Raw genomic sequence first — 6,585 nt, forward strand, 5'->3', positions numbered from 1 at the left:
TTGAATGACATTCATGGCAACTATATTGTCAAAGGGAAATAGAGATAGACTAAATTTGAGTGAAACTTATAAGTTGTCCACGGTATAAAATTTTTAAGTCACAGAGAGCTATAGCTTTGCAAAGAACTGGCACAAGTTGTGTCAAAAGCTAAGCAGAGGGCCCTGAGACAAATAATGTGGAAAGGGTCTCTAAGACTTCAACTTGAAAAAACCTGCAAACCCCTTCAGCACTTCTAAGAGTGTGTGTGTGTGTGTGTGTGTGTGTGTGTCTGAAGGTAGTTTGGGCAGTGATTTTATCCAAGGTCAAAACCATTCATCAAAGACAAATGGATAGTCCTTTAGTCTGACAAGCACTTAAAACTACTCCCTGGCTTTTTAGCTACATTTGTGCTTATAATGTTCAATTCCAACCACATTTGAGGAGGTTGCTGTCATGGCTTTTGGCTGAATGCTGCAGGTCAGCCCATGAAAAATTTCAATGGTCAGACAAGGAAGAGAGTCAGACGAAAAGAGACACCTAATATTCTAGACTTGGCAGCAGGCAGGAGGACAGGTGGCAGAAATCTTTCATGCTGAAAAGCAGTCTGAAAGGTGACATTGAACGTGGGTTATAGAGCAAGGTTTAACAGTCCAATTCCCCAATTTAGAAATGCTACTAAGAACCCAATGTTCCATAGAACAAGGATCAAAATTCTCAGTTAAAGGTGGTTTGTATGTAGAAAAAAAGGGCGTTGCTATAAATATCAGGTGGTTTATTGCGTGCCATGCCAGAAGGAAGATAATGATAGTGGTATCGTATTCACTAACAGTGAAAAGGAATCTGGGGTATATACCTTTACCAGAAACCCAGAGGTGTGGATGTTAGGACATAAGTGTGGGATCTTTAGCATTTTGCACATGTAATTGCCTTTAAAATTCAGATAAACTGTAGTACTGACAGAAATGTATAGTATAAGGAGAAAAATGTTCAGATTTTAAGACACTATTAGCGACCTTCTTCTGGGCTTCATGCAGGTGATTAAGTTAGTCAAGGACATGGAAAAGAGAGCTAAGAATACTAAAAAGAGAGGAAGCAAAAGAACTGGCAAGAGCGATCTGAAAGAGGAAGGAGGGATGGAGCATGATAGAAAATCAAGGTAACAGAGTCGATGGCCAACCCAAGCAGTCTTTGGTGTGGGAAAGAAGAATAGACTTCCAGGATGTACAGGCTGGAGAAAGGTGAGAGGGAGAAATCAGACTATTCCAGGGCTAGAGCTGTAAGGATCCACTCACAATACCAGCCTGTGGTCCTCAAGGCCAGAAGAGGCAGGAACAGGAGATGGATCAGTATTCAAATGCTGCCAAATAGCCACTGAATGATGATGTGACATTTGTTTCCCTTCACTCTGGCTCCTTTTCATGGCTAGATTCTATCTGATCTCCCCACTAACCTGAGACTATTCAAGATTTTACATGTCAACCCTCCCCATTACTATCACTCTTTTTCTTTTTTCTCTTTCCTTAATGATCTGTCAGCCCTTGAGGTTCTGAATAGGCTCAGCCATAACCTGCCTTTAATGTTTAGTATGTAAGTGGATTACAATTCTGCAGGTGTTCTTTAGATTTTTGTAATTTCTGTTCTAAGACACTGTTTTTAAAAATGCTGAAAGGCTACCAAGCCCCTCTCTGGCCTGCATCCCTGGACCCTTTTTGGCTTTCCTCCCTTCTCTTCCCCTACTCTCCAATGCACCCACAACAGTCTCTCCTCAGTCCAAATGCAGGACCCAGAGACTGGAAACTTCCGTCTTCAAGAATACTTTTCTTTTCTTTTTTAAAATTTATTTTATTGAGATCACATTGGTTTAGAACATTATATAAATTTCAGGTGTACGTCATTGCATTTCGACTTCTTTATAGGCTGCATTGTGTTCACCACCAAAAGTCTAGTTTCCATCATCACCATACATATGTGCCCCTTTACCACTTTCACCCGACCACTACCCCCTTCCCCTCTGGTAACTACGAATCTGTTTTCTGTATTTGTGTGTTTGTTTGTTTCTTTCTCTTCCACATATGAGCGAACCGTCTTCAGGAATTCTGTTCTATTCCTACTGATTAAGTCCTTTCTCCTGGGTGCCTCCCCCACCCTCTATCTGTGCTGCCACCTGGTGGTCATGAGCTGCCTTGTTCTTTCCATTCACTTTGGGATCTACTTTCTTAATAACAGTCACGAGCCACATAAAGGTGTTTCAGTCAATGATGGACTGCACATATGACGGCGGTTCCGTAAAATTAGTACCATATAGCCTAGATGTGCAGTAGGCTATACCATCCATGTCTGTGCAAGCACACTCTATGATGTTAGCACAACAACAGAATTGCCTGACAACGCATTTCTCAGAATGTATCCCCATCGTTAAGCTATGCATGACAGCAATCTCAACAAAAACAATAGCCATATTAAAAACAACAGACAATATAGATTTTCAAATAGTTATGAATAAAACACATAAAAATCTCTGCTATCATGGAGCTTATCTTAAACAATAAACCAAATAAATGAAAATATATTTCATGTTAAGTAGAGATAACTGCTAACAAGGAGAACACATAGAGTAGGAAAGGGATTATGAAATTTCCAGGAGGTTAAAATGTCTAGGGTAAGTATTGTAGGCCTCTCTGAGGAGGTAACTTTGGATAAAGACTTGAGAAAGTGGGGAGGCAGCTGTGCAGCTGTCTTGGGAAATAGCATTCTGGATAGAAAACAGCAGGATCAAAGGCCCTGAGGTGGTGGCAAGCCTGGTATGTTCAAGGACCAACAAGTGTGGTTAAAGAAGCAATGGTGAAGCTTTAAGGCAGTAGGAGAGGATGTCAGAGAGGTCATGGGGACCAGCACATGTAGGGCTCTCTTAGTACACACTTGGCTTTGATTCTGAAGGACGTGGGAAGCCATAGGAGGGTTCTGGGCAAAGGAAGGACATGCCTATTTTACATCTTAACAGAACTTATCTGATTGCTTCATGGGGAATATATTGTGGCTTAAAGATGTGAACAGACTTTCATAACATTCTGAGACTTAAAACCCAGGTGCCTAATGAAAAATATATCTATGTATACTAGTCAGGTTGGTGACAAAAGTTGTTTAACCCAGAGCCTATGAATAAGGTTTTTCTGTGAATCTGCAGATTTTATGGAATGATTGTGCTCTCAATATCTTAAAGTATTGAGATAATATTTAAACATGTAACCTAAATTTAGAGGGTTAAAATAGGATGGATGAGCCAGGTCATGTCTGAGGACTTATGCCCTCATGCCACTATGGTTGCACTTCTCAAACTTTTTGGTCTTCATATTATTAAAAATTATTGAGGGCCCCAAAGAGCCTTTGTATGTGTGGGTTAAATATATTGATATTTACCATAATGAAAATTAAGATATTTTAAAAACATTTATGTATTTATTCATTTAAAACTACAACAAAAACTCCATCATATGTTCACACAAATAACCTATTTTTATGAACAATAACTATATCTCTCAAATAAAAACTTGAGTGAGAGGAGTGGAATTGTTTTACATATTTGCAAATCTCTTTAATGTCTCCTTAATAGAAAATAGTTAATTTCTCATGTCTTTTTTAGCATTTCAACTGTTGAGATACAACACGTGATGTAGCTTCAGGAAAACTCACTGTATACCCATGAGAGCATGAGAGTGAAAAACAACATCTTTTTTCCTTACTGTTAAATTGCTTTTGCCCTTGTGGACTTAGTGAAAATAAGTCTCTGGGACACACTTTGAGGACTACTGTTGCAGAAAAAAGACAAGTTATTTTACGTATAGGAATCTGCTTAGTTCCTTAAAACCTGTGCCAATGTCTTTAGTCATGGGGGTGAGATGCTCCTCTTTAAGTACAGGTAAAACAGAATATAATAAAATTATGCTTGAATGAAAGGATACCCTAATCATGGGCAAGTCCGAATGATCTTATGCAGTTTAGTTGTGCATATTCTTTGTCTCAAAGTGAGCTGGCAGCAGATAGGGAGAGAAAAGAGAAATTCTGAAGAAGTAAAAAAGGTTTAGCTAAAGGCCAGTTCCCTGGGGGTAATCACAGATGGAAGATATTTTCTCCTATTTTTATCCATGACTTAGGGACAGAAGATTAGTTATGAAGGTAATATTTTCTCTAATTCAGTGGACATCATGGGGTCCCCAAACAGATTTAAACTAGGCCTCTTGATTCAAGTTTAAAGCCATGCTCCAGCATCTCAAACTAATGAGAAAAATGTGATCTTTAATTCTACCACTATGAATTGTTGAGGCAAATTTGAACAAATATTCTGTCACTTTTGTTTACTAAGTACAATGTCTCTTTGAAGACAATAACTTTCTTATAATAAAGAAATATGTAATAAGAAAAAATTTTCTACTTCAGAAAAAACTCATCAGCTGCTATTACAGAATGATCTTACTTTCCTTTAGTATATTAAGTTCCAGAAATTGTTACATTTGGTTGCTTTTCCTTTAGAAAGAAAATTTTTATTATTCATTTAGCAATACCTGAAGTTACCACTTTCCATAGTAAAAGTTTTAAAAAGAGTAACCTTATAATTTGTCAAAATTTAAAAGCTAACCAGAAAAGAGTCAGTATGTGGGAATCATATTTATGATTTTTGTATCACATGGTAGTTATACCCACATACTGACTCGATTGACATAGAAGTTACTTTAACACTTACTTTGAGTTTATATTAATTACTTTTAATTCTTTGGTTTTATATTATATAGGACATGTAAGGATAAGCAGATTATGCAAAATTTAATATTTAGGCAGTATTTTAATAAAAGTAGTTGATGGGGCCGGCCTGGTGGTGTAGTGGTTAAGTTCATGTGCTCTGCTTCAGTGGCCCTGAGTACACAGATTCAGATCCAGGGAGCGGACGTAGCGCCACTCATCAAGCCATGTTGTGGCAACAACCCACAAAAATGCAGGAAGATTTGCAACAGATGTTAGCTCAGGGCCAATATTCCTCATACACACAAAAACTAGTTGAAGTTAACACTGGAGAGAAATGTGTCCTACAACATGGCAGGTCACAGCAGAGCTTATTTCTTTAAACATGTGCCAGTACCTATAATGCACATGCCATGATGCACAAGTGTCCTTGTACGTATCCTTATTCACTATGCTCCCAAATCTTTGTCTTTCACTCCTCAATACCTCATGTTTCCCTTTTCTTAAACGTTGGGATAATAATAACAGCACTATTGCAGACCATTATTACCTACCTGGAGGCAAAAAGGGAATCACAATGGTGGTCAGCAAGGATTTTGGCAAGCAAAAGGGAAGCTTAGAGTAGAAACTTCTTTGTTGGGAGGAGCTAGGGATGAACAGGAAGACCATAGAAGACTCTTAAGGCAGTGAAACTATCTGTATGATACTATAATGGTGGATATATGTCATTATACGTTTACCCAAACCCGTAGAATGTACAACACCAAGAGTGAACCATTAGGTAGACTATGGACTTTGAGTGATAATGATGTGTGAATGTAGGTTTATCGATTGTAACAAATGTACCACTCAGAGGGGAGGATGTTGATAACAGGGGAGGTATATATGTGTGGGGGTAGGAACATATGAAAAATCTCTACACCTTTCCCTCAGTTTTACTGTGAACCTAAAACTGCTCTAAGAAATAAAGTCTAATAAAAAATTTTAAAGATAAATTATGATAATTCTCCATTAAAATAACCTAAGATTCCGCTCTGAGCATTATTTTGTACATTTCCTGAGCCACACAATCCATGTTGAAAACTCAGCCCAAGAAAGGTGAGTTGGGGATCTCCAACTGCTAGAAGAGGTTTGCCATTAAACTACCCTGCTTTCAAAGCTAACTCCGCTATGTACTCAATCCTGTCATATTGGCAAAGGCTTCTCTTGCTAACTGTACCAGTAGCATAATTGACTGCTAGCAAACAGCTCCATGGAAGATCTCTGAAAGTCTCAGCTAAAGAGACCAGAGGTTTATTCTTGTCTTCACATGATGAGTGGAGCATTATTGTGGATCACAGAACTCGACAGAGCATCTCTAGCTCATAGTCATAGCTGCATTGTCCTCCTGCTGTAAAGTATTGGGATTTCTCTTTCTCTCTAGAGGTTCTACTATAATAAAATGTGTGTTTAACAGTGTGTTGTTTCCTTAGCTTGTAGATGGCCACAGTACACAACTGGGCAAGTTCTCAGAAATGGCCAGCTCTGGGAGTTCAGTTTAAAGAGCTAATTCAGGTCTCCAGGGCAAATTGTCAATATAGGAAAATGAATTAAGACAGGTATATGAACAAGGCTGCATTAAAACTGTGCCTTTAGGCCTATAACTTCTGTGAGGACAAAAAAGTTGTTTACCTTATTTTCCCAAAGTATCTGACCACCTGGAACGTTGCCAAGCACATACTAACACTCAGTAAATAGGTATTGAATGTATGAATGATTGATTAGGCAAACAATGGGTATAGATTTTTATGTATGCACTTATTTACCACTTTCTTCCAAAAAAGATATAAGGCAGCTAAGCACATAAGAGAGACTCTAGCAAATTAGAACTC

The sequence above is a fragment of the Equus przewalskii genome, chromosome 19 (assembly GCF_037783145.1).
Source record: "Equus przewalskii isolate Varuska chromosome 19, EquPr2, whole genome shotgun sequence".
In the NCBI taxonomy this organism is placed as follows: Eukaryota; Metazoa; Chordata; class Mammalia; order Perissodactyla; family Equidae; genus Equus; species Equus przewalskii.